The sequence below is a fragment of the Pseudophryne corroboree genome, chromosome 1 (genome assembly GCF_028390025.1).
Source record: "Pseudophryne corroboree isolate aPseCor3 chromosome 1, aPseCor3.hap2, whole genome shotgun sequence".
Classification (NCBI taxonomy): domain Eukaryota; kingdom Metazoa; phylum Chordata; class Amphibia; order Anura; family Myobatrachidae; genus Pseudophryne; species Pseudophryne corroboree.
In genome coordinates, this window is record NC_086444.1 from 1,172,482,795 (window position 1) to 1,172,493,875 (window position 11,081).

The 11,081-nt window shown below is 46.9% G+C and overlaps 1 pseudogene; it reads right to left on the bottom strand.

The window, feature by feature from the left end:
- Nucleotides 1-1,866: 1,866 nt before the first annotated feature.
- On the bottom strand, nucleotides 1,867-1,984 carry LOC134950667 (5S ribosomal RNA; annotated as a pseudogene).
- Nucleotides 1,985-11,081: the final 9,097 nt, after the last annotated feature.

The following is an 11,081-nucleotide window of genomic DNA, read 5'->3' on the forward strand; positions in this document are numbered from 1 at the left end:
GTGTGGTACCTAGAAATATAATAATATTAGTTATTAGCCTCTCACGTCACACAAGAGCTCCATATGAATAGTATTGCAAAGTGCTGAATGCAGTAGATCATGATGGAAAATCTATCTGATCTGTCCAGCAGTTATTGGAGAATACAGGCCCATATAGTGGATTAATGGGGGTCATTCAGATCCGAACTGCGCATGCGTATGCACTGCACCGCGCAGGCACGTCGTACAACAGCAACAGGCATCGGCACCCTGCGATGGGATGGTGCGAAAAAATAGGATTTTGGTTACCTACCGGTAAATCCTTTTCTCGTAGTCCATAGAGGATGCTGGGGTCCACATTAGTACCATGGTGGTATAGACGGGTCCACCAGGATCCATTGGCACTTTAAGAGTTTTAGAGTGTGGGCTGGCTCCTCCCTCTATGCCCCTCCTAACAGACTCAGTCTAGAAACAACGTGACAGCCTTACATGTAAGAAATTTGACCTCAACATCCTGTAGAGGCTCAAAACAATCTGACCGGAGGAACTGCAACACCATGTTAAGGTCCCAAGGTGCCATAGGTGGTACAAAGGGAGGTTGGATGTGCAGAACTCCCTTCAAAAAAGTCTGAACCTCAGGGAGGGCAGCCAGTTGTTTTTGGAAGAAAACAGATAAGGCAGAAATCTGGACCTTCACAGATCCCAACCTGCTTGCAGTAAGAGGAGAAAACATCCGAGTTGAAACTCCACTGTAGGAAACTTCTTGGATTCACACCAAGAGACATATTTCTTCCAAATACGATGGTAATGTTTAGACGTTACCCCTTTCCTAGCCTGTATCAGGATAGGAATCAGCTTATTCAGAATGCCCTTCTGAGCAAGTATCAGGCACTCAACTTCCATGCCGTCAAACATAGCCGCGGTAAGTCTTGATAGGCGAACGGCCCCTGCTGCAGCAGGTCCTCCCAAAGAGGAAGAGGCCTCGGCTCTTCCTGCAAGAGATTCAGAAGGTCCACGTACCAAGCCCGCCCTGGCCAGTCTGGAGCAATGAGGATCACGTGAACTCCTGTTCTCTTTATGAGATTTAGAACTCTTGGAATGAGTGGAAGTGGTGGAAACACGTACACTGACTGGAACACCCATGGAGACCAAGAAAGGTTGGTGATTCCGCACCAGTCTTACACAATTACATGTGTTTATATGGACCAGTATTCATATATACAGAGAAAATCTCTATTTAAAGTCTGGTGGTGCACCCAGAGTCAGAAAACAGCTTAAGAAAAAATGGAGCACAGAAGACTCTTGTTTGGGTGCACTCTTGTAGAAATGATGATATTAAAACATAACGTTTATTAGACCTTATTAAAATAAAGTCAGTATTCACTCATTCTCCCCATGGAGTTGGTACAGAAAAAGACAAAGACAAAATATAGATAACACAAACATGTTAATGGAGTAAAAAGTGTTTATATGGTATGTTCTGGTTTTGGTCTATGCCAATATAGACTGACAAAAAAGATGTAGGCACAGTTGTCTTACATCTATTATGCCTTACCAGTACAAGCAATGTTTGTTTTAATGGGACCTGAATAGGTCTTGCACGAATAGGTATCTAATACAACGGGAAATATATGTCCCATATATCCGCTGTCACATCTCATTATCTATTATTCAGAGTGCTCAGTCAACACATAAGTTTGTTTCCCTAACTGACATATTCACTCGATAAATGGCTTTGTGGGGGTATATGCATCTGTGTATCACTCAAAAGGTCAAATTCTTACTTGATCCAAATCCTGCCTGAATTGCACCAGGGTTGGTCAAAGATTAAAAAGAAGAGGCAGTGGTGATCCTGCTGTTGGTATTGAGTTTGAAAAGAACAACCTCAAATTACTATACTAGGTATTCTCAAGGGGTCACCCCATAGATACTGACCCAGCCCATCACCGTTTTGCTTCCAAGATCGGACGAGATTGGGCTCTAGTGGTGAGGTATGATAGTAACACGTAGCCGAGGTGTCCCACTCACCAATGAGAGTGCACCTATTATTTAATATTAATATTTAATAGGTGCACTCTCTGATACTCGCCTTTGCTCGGTGACTGTGTTGCTCTTGGAATTCTACTAATCCGTCCTTGTCATCAGAACCCATTCCAGATCCTTTCTCGACCTCTCTGGTACTCTCACCGAAATAGACTGTTCTGGTCAACAACAGGGTTAACAGGAAAACCCGGAACGCAGTCTCTTGAGGTAAGTCCATCTTGCAGGAGGAGAAAGAAAGAGTGGTAATGGGAGGTAAAGAAAATAATAGAAGGGAATGAAAAACTGGTGCGACAACCGCCTCTGATCTTGTAGTTCTCTGTGCTCAGGTGCCGTGACAACAGTCCTGCCTCTCAACCTTCCCGGAACAGGCACTCCAGTGATATGGTTTCCTCTACACTCTGCTCTTTGTCACGGGACTTCTCTGTGTCAGCAACCTTCTTACAGTGGGACAAGTGGACCCAAGTCTCTCTTTCGGCAACCTTCAATGCTGTCGTGCTGGTCAGTAAGACTTGGTACGGTCCTTCCCACCGGTCAATCAGGCAACCTGAGCGTAGAAAATTTCGAATCATTACATAATCCCCAGGTTCAGTGTCATGACAATTGCTGTCTGGCAGATCAGGAATCACTAGCTTTAGATTGCTGTTTTGATTCCTCAACTGCTTGCTCATCTTAACCAAGTACTTTACGGTCACTTCATTATTGCATTTCAAATCATCCTGGGGGTCAATCATTACATGGGGTTGTCGACCAAAAAGAATCTCAAAGGGTGACAGGTTAAGAGGGGACCTGGGAGTGGTTCTGATTAGAGATGAGCGCCTGAAATTTTTCGGGTTTTGTGTTTTGGTTTTGGGTTCGGTTCCGCGGACGTGTTTTGGGTTCGACCGCGTTTTGGCAAAACCTCACCGATTTTTTTTTGTCGGATTCGGGTGTGTTTTGGATTCGGGTATTTTTTTCAAAAAACACTAAAAAACAGCTTAAATCATAGAATTTGGGGGTCATTTTGATCCCAAAGTATTATTAACCTCAAAAAACATAATTTACACTCATTTTCAGTCTATTCTGAACACCTCACACCTCACAATATTATTTTTAGTCCTAAAATTTGCACCGAGGTCGCTGTGTGAGTAAGATAAGCGACCCTAGTGGCCGACACAAACACCGTGCCCATCTAGGAGTGGCACTGCAGTGTCACGCAGGATGGCCCTTCCAAAAAACCCTCCCCAAACAGCACATGACGCAAAGAAAAAAAGAGGCGCAATGAGGTAGCTGTGTGAGTAAGATAAGCGACCCTAGTGGCCGACACAAACACCGTGCCCATCTAGGAGTGGCACTGCAGTGTCACGCAGGATGGCCCTTCCAAAAAACCCTCCCCAAACAGCACATGACGCAAAGAAAAAAAGAGGCGCAATGAGGTAGCTGTGTGAGTAAGATTAGCGACCCTAGTGGCCGACACAAACACCGGGCCCATCTAGGAGTGGCACTGCAGTGTCACGCAGGATGTCCCTTCCAAAAAACCCTCCCCAAACAGCACATGACGCAAAGAAAAATAAAAGAAAAAAGAGGTGCAAGATGGAATTGTCCTTGGGCCCTTCCCACCCACCCTTATGTTGTATAAACAGGACATGCACACTTTAACCAACCCATCATTTCAGTGACAGGGTCTGCCACACGACTGTGACTGAAATGACGGGTTGGTTTGGACCCCCACCAAAAAAGAAGCAATTAATCTCTCCTTGCACAAACTGGCTCTACAGAGGCAAGATGTCCACCTCATCATCATCCTCCGATATATCACCGTGTTGTACATCCCCCTCCTCACAGATTATCAATTCGTCCCCACTGGAATCCACCATGTCAGCTCCCTGTGTACTTTGTGGAGGCAATTGCTGCTGGTCAATGTCTCCGCGGAGGAATTGATTATAATTCATTTTAATGAACATCATCTTCTCCACATTTTCTGGATGTAACCTCGTACGCCGATTGCTGACAAGGTGAGCGGCGGCACTAAACACTCTTTCGGAGTACACACTTGTGGGAGGGCAACTTAGGTAGAATAAAGCCAGTTTGTGCAAGGGCCTCCAAATTGCCTCTTTTTCCTGCCAGTATAAGTACGGACTGTGTGACGTGCCTACTTGGATGCGGTCACTCATATAATCCTCCACCATTCTATCAATGGTGAGAGAATCATATGCAGTGACAGTAGACGACATGTCCGTAATGGTTGTCAGGTCCTTCAGTCCGGACCAGATGTCAGCATCAGCAGTCGCTCCAGACTGCCCTGCATCACCGCCAGCGGGTGGGCTCGGAATTCTGAGCCTTTTCCTCGCACCCCCAGTTGCGGGAGAATGTGAAGGAGGAGATGTGTTAGGCGCCGAGGGTCCGCTCGTCAGTGCGGCCGGCGCCTAGCAACGGGGACGCCACTGTCGGATCGTGTTCCCCGTTGCTGGGTCTAAGTTTATATCATCACTGGTTTCCTGGCTGTGTAGCATGCAGCTGCACGGCATGTTGTAATTATCACTCATCTGTTTCCCTGGCCATGCAGCTTGTCAGCTGCATGGCATTTAATCCAATCAGCCTCCAAACAGCTGATTGGAAGACTCTCTGTTAAAAGCACTCCCAGGACTCCTCACAGACGCCGGTGATAGCTTCCTGTTTGCCTGATTCTGCTGCAGAGAGAGTTCCCAGTCCCGGTCTGTTCGTTTGTTCCTGTTCTCAGTGATCCAGTACTCGGAAGTTACCATCTGTTCCTGGAGTCTGACCGAGCACCTTTAACATCTGGTGGTGTTCGTGAGTCGCGGCGCAGCCGTGTGTTGCGGCTTGTCCGCTACTATTTATTATTGTGTTTATTTTGAGTTCTGGTGCCTTGCGGAGGATTCCGCTTCCACAAGATCCACTCTGGTGTCCAGCGGTGCCGGATAGGAGTGTCGGATCCGTGGATCCTTGGTTGTCCTTTTCCCTGGCGGCTAGTCCGCACATACCTTTTGATTTAGTTAAGTTAGCTTGTAACCCCTGGCTTGGTTGCTTAGTCAGAGGGCCCCTTGTTATCTCCCTGTCTCGGACTTCCCCTTGTCTCCCATTAAGACCTGCGGGGGCATCGGGGTTGGGCAGACATAATCCGCCCTTCGAACGCGGCTGCCATGGGCTCAAGCAACCATAGTCTCGCAGGGGATTTCTGATAACACGGGCGAGACAACGGAGTTAGGGCGCCAGGGGTTACTAGGCTCTCCAGCTCCCACAACCTGTATTTCATTCCTGTACTCAGATCTCTGCCATAAGATCTTCTCCAGTCTGGAGTACAGGAATCGTAACATTATCACCGGCCAGACAAAAGAAAAAATTTCAACAGGAGTTAATTTTTTCACTTATCCAGTAGGGAGAATTTTGTCGGCCTCATGAATCCCACCGGTGTTGGGCCAAATCCTGGCCAGTTTTTGGTTAGTCAGATTCAGGAACTTACCCAGATGGTTCAGGATCTGTCCCTCCGGGTGAGCTCACAGGAAGATCTGTTACGGACTTCCCCGAGGGTCATCCCTGAACCAAAAATGCATCTGCCTGACCGTTTTTCTGGGGATAGAAAACAGTTTTTTAATTTTAAAGAGTCTTGTAAATTGTATTTTCGTTTAAGACCAGTTTCCTCAGGTACGGAGGCTCAGCGGGTTGGAATTATAATTTCTCTGCTTCAGGGGGATCCTCAGACCTGGGCTTTTGGTTTAAAGACAGACGATCCGGCCTTATCGTCTGTAGACGCCTTTTTGAAATCTTTAGGGCTATTGTATGACGACCCTGATAGAGAGGCATCCGCAGAAAGTCAGTTGCGTGCTCTAAGACAGGGTAGGAATCCTGCAGAGAATTATTGTACGGAGTTTCGCCGTTGGTCGAACGACTGTGGCTGGAATGATCCTGCCCTGCGCAGTCAGTTTCGCCTCGGCTTATCTGAATCTATAAAAGACAGCCTCCTTCAGTATCCCGCTCCTGAGAACCTTGATAAACTCATGGAGCTCTCTATTAAAATAGATCGTCGGCTCAGAGAGCGGAGGACTGAGAAAGGGGCATCTGTAGTTTCTTTTCCCTGTGTTTCTTCCGTTCCGATAGACATGGAGGAGCCTATGCAGATTGGTCTCTCCAAATTGTCTCCGGAAGAAAGAACCAGGAGGCAAAATTCTGGTCTGTGTTTGTACTGCGGAGGTAAGGGACATTTTGCCCGTAGTTGCCCAAACAAGTCGGGAAACTTCCTGACCAAGTGAATAGTGAGGGGGTTCACTTTGGTCTACAGCTCATCTCCTCAAATAATTCACTATTGGTTCCTGCTAAAGTTTCTTATGACAGCCTCTGTTCCTCGGTCTCTGCTTTTGTGGACAGTGGAGCTGCAGGAAACTTTATGGACTTAACATGGGCCAAGGCCTTAGGTATTCCTCAGTTAACCTTAAGTAGGTGTATCACCATGCATGGTTTAGATGGGAGTCCCTTATCCAATGGGGTTATTTCTCTATGTACACCTCCTGTTTTGCTCTCGGTGGGAGCTCTACATTCTGAAAAGATTGAGTTTTTTCTTACCCATTGTCCAGCAGTTCCTGTGGTTCTGGGTCACCCTTGGCTGGCCTTTCATAATCCCATCATAGATTGGCAGTCTGGGGAGATTCTACAATGGAGTACCATCTGTGATAAAGAATGTATTACACTTCCTATCCGAGTAGCTGCTGCCAGGCCCGCACATATTCCTGGAGAGTACCAAGATTTTTTGGATGTGTTTTCCAAGGGCAATGCGGATATTTTGCCTCCCCATAGGCCTTATGATTGTACCATTGAGTTAATTCCTGGTGCCACGTTGCCTAAAGGAAGGTTATATGCATTGTCTGGTCCTGAAACTGTGGCCATGAATGAGTATGTGAAAGAAAGTCTTGAGAAAGGGTTTATCAGGCCATCTAAATCCCCTTTAAGTGCAGGTTTTTTCTTCGTAGAGAAGAAGGATGGTTCCCTCAGACCCTGCATTGACTTTCGAGCCCTGAATAAAATCTCAGTAAAGAATACTTACCCTCTGCCTCTGATCTCTGTCCTCTTTGATCAGCTACGTTCGGCTGTTATTTTTTCCAAGATTGACCTGAGAGGAGCATATAATCTCATTAGAATCAGATCGGGGGATGAGTGGAAAACGGCATTCAGTACTCAATCAGGTCACTATGAGTATCTGGTCATGCCTTTCGGCCTATCTAACGCTCCGGCAGTCTTTCAGGATCTCATTAATGATGTGCTCCGTGAGTTTCTGGGAAGATTCGTTGTGGTCTATTTAGACGACATTTTGATTTATTCTGACTCTATAGAACAACATGTTACCCAGGTGCGTCAGGTACTTAAGAAATTACGTGAAAATCACTTGTATGCCAAACCGGAGAAGTGTGAATTTCACGTCACGGAGGTATCCTTTTTAGGGTACATTATTTCCCCTCGGGGATTCCGAATGGAACCTAAGAAGCTCCAAGCCATCCTGAGTTGGGCGCAACCCACCAACTTAAAAGCAATTCAGCGCTTTTTAGGGTTTGCGAACTACTACAGAAGGTTTATTCACTCTTTCTCTGACATAGTTGCTCCCATTGTGGCACTCACTAAGAAGGGAGCAGATCCTACCAATTGGTCATGTGAAGCTAAAGTATCTTTTCAGGCCTTGAAACAAGCCTTTGTCTCAGCCCCTGTCCTTAGACATCCCAACCCAGAATTGCCTTTCATCGTTGAGGTAGATGCCTCGGAGGTTGGTGTAGGGGCTATCCTTTCTCAGAAGGATCCAGATTCCCTTGAGTTACATCCTTGTGCCTTTATGTCCAGGAAATTCTCATCTGCTGAATCCAACTACGATGTTGGTAATCGGGAGTTGCTGGCTATTAAATGGGCTTTTGAGGAGTGGAGACATTGGCTTGAAGGAGCGACCCATACCATTTCTGTTTTGACAGATCACAAAAAATCTTCAATACATTGAATCAGCTAAGCGACTGAATGCCCGACAGGCTCGTTGGGCTTTATTTTTCACTCGTTTCAAATTCATTATCACCTTCAGACCTGGTTCCAAGAATACCAAGGCAGATGCCCTCTCACGCAGTTTTCTTCCCGCTCAAGACAACAGTCCTGTTACTCTCATACTTCCGCCTTCAGTCATTCAGGCAGGTCTCACACAGGATGTTTTTTCTCAATTGAAGCTGCTTCAACATCAAGCTCCGGGAAATACTCCTGCTGGTCGTCTTTTTGTTCCTGAGTTTTTGAGAGCAACTGTTTTGGAGGAATTTCATGATAGCAAAGTTGCAGGGCATCTGGGAGTCGCTAAAACTTTTGAATTGGTATCCCGCGCAGTGTGGTGGCCTGGTCTTTCTAAAGACATTAAAGAGTTTGTTTTTTCGTGTCAGGTCTGTGCACAGCATAAAGTTCCCCGTTCTTTGCCTATTGGTCAACTTATGCCATTGAATGTTCCTCTTAGACCATGGTCGCATATCTCCATGGATTTTGTGGTGGATCTCCCTCTGTCAGCTGGATGCACAGTCATATGGGTGGTAGTGGACCGTTTTAGTAAGATGGCTCATTTTATTGGTCTTCCCCGATTGCCATCTGCCCAGGGATTGGCAGTCTTGTTCCTCCGTCATGTTTTCAGACTCCATGGGTTACCCACTGATATTGTTTCTGACAGGGGTCCACAATTCATTGCACAGTTTTGGAAGTCTTTTTGTGCTTCGTTAAAAATGAAATTATCATTAACCTCCGGTTATCATCCACAATCAAATGGACAGACTGAGCGAGTGAACCAATCCTTAAAACAATATTTGCGTTTGTACTCGGCCAAACTCCAAAATGACTGGTCTGAGTTTCTTCCATTGGCAGAGTTTGCTTATAATAATGCCTGTCATTCCTCTACCAATGTGTCTCCATTTTTTGCAGTTTTTGGTTTCCACCCCAGAGCTAATTCATTTTTCCAACATTCCTCTGTCTCCTCTCTGGCCCTGACCTCTCATCTTAAACTTATTTGGAAAAAAGTGCACATAGCTCTCAGAAAAGCAGCTTTCAAGGAAAAAGATTTTTCGGACAGGTTCCGGCGGCCGTGCACTTTTAGAGTAGGAGACAGGGTGTGGCTGTCGACTCGCAATATCAAACTTCGACAAACCTCAGCCAGATTGGGTCCTAGATTTATTGGACCATTTCTCATTATCAAAAAAGTCAATCCAGTTGCTTTCCGGTTACAGCTACCAAAAACGTTACGAATCGGAAATACCTTCCATTGCTCTTTGCTCAAACCATATGTTTCATCTAGCAGATTTCCTCGTAAAAAACCTCAGGGGAGATCACCAGTTAATGTACAGGGTCAGCAGGAGTTCGTGGTTGAGAAGGTTCTCGATTCCAAGCTGTCCCGGGGTCGGCTTTATTTTTTGGTGCATTGGAGAGGTTATGGTCCTGAGGAAAGGTCGTGGGTCCTAGATGAGGACCTTCATGCCCCAAGGCTCAAAAGGGCATTTTTTCAAGAATTTCCTCAGAAACCCGGATTTAGGGGTTCCTTGACCCCTCCTCAAGGGGGGGGTACTGTTAGGCGCCGAGGGTCCGCTCGTCAGTGCGGCCGGCGCCTAGCAACGGGGACGCCACTGTCGGATCGTGTTCCCCGTTGCTGGGTCTAAGTTTATATCATCACTGGTTTCCTGGCTGTGTAGCATGCAGCTGCACGGCATGTTGTAATTATCACTCATCTGTTTCCCTGGCCATGCAGCTTGTCAGCTGCATGGCATTTAATCCAATCAGCCTCCAAACAGCTGATTGGAAGACTCTCTGTTAAAAGCACTCCCAGGACTCCTCACAGACGCCGGTGATAGCTTCCTGTTTGCCTGATTCTGCTGCAGAGAGAGTTCCCAGTCCCGGTCTGTTCGTTTGTTCCTGTTCTCAGTGATCCAGTACTCGGAAGTTACCATCTGTTCCTGGAGTCTGACCGAGCACCTTTAACATCTGGTGGTGTTCGTGAGTCGCGGCGCAGCCGTGTGTTGCGGCTTGTCCGCTACTATTTATTATTGTGTTTATTTTGAGATCTGGTGCCTTGCGGAGGATTCCGCTTCCACAAGATCCACTCTGGTGTCCAGCGGTGCCGGATAGGAGTGTCGGATCCGTGGATCCTTGGTTGTCCTTTTCCCTGGCGGCTAGTCCGCACATACCTTTTGATTTAGTTAAGTTAGCTTGTAACCCCTGGCTTGGTTGCTTAGTCAGAGGGCCCCTTGTTATCTCCCTGTCTCGGACTTCCCCTTGTCTCCCATTAAGACCTGCGGGGGCATCGGGGTTGGGCAGACATAATCCGCCCTTCGAACGCGGCTGCCATGGGCTCAAGCAACCATAGTCTCGCAGGGGATTTCTGATAACACGGGCGAGACAACGGAGTTAGGGCGCCAGGGGTTACTAGGCTCTCCAGCTCCCACAACCTGTATTTCATTCCTGTACTCAGATCTCTGCCATAAGATCTTCTCCAGTCTGGAGTACAGGAATCGTAACAAGATGTTGACAGGTCGCGTTCCGCTTGACTTGACAATTTTCTCACCAGCAGGTCTTTGAAACCCAGCAGACTTGTGTGCGCCGGAAAGAGAGATCCAAGGTAGGTTTTAAATCTAGGATCGAGCACGGTGGCCAAAATGTAGTGCTCTGATTTCAACAGATTGACCACCCGTGAATCCTTGTTAAGCGAATTAAGGGCTCCATCCACAAGTCCCACATGCCTAGCGGAATCGCTCTGTCTTAGCTCCTCCTTCAATGTCTCCAGCTTCTTCTGCAAAAGCCTGATGAGGGGAATGACCTGACTCAGGCTGGCAGTGTCTGAACTGACTTCACGTGTGGCAAGTTCAAAGGGCATCAGAACCTTGCACAACGTTGAAATCATTCTCCACTGCGCTTGAGACAGGTGCATTCCACCTCCTATATCGTGCTCAGTTGTATAGGCTTGAATGGCCTTTTGCTGCTCCTCCAACCTCTGAAGCATATAGAGGGTTGAATTCCACCTCGTTACCACCTCCTGCTTCAGATGATGGCAGGGCAGGTTCAGGCGTTTTTGGTGGTGC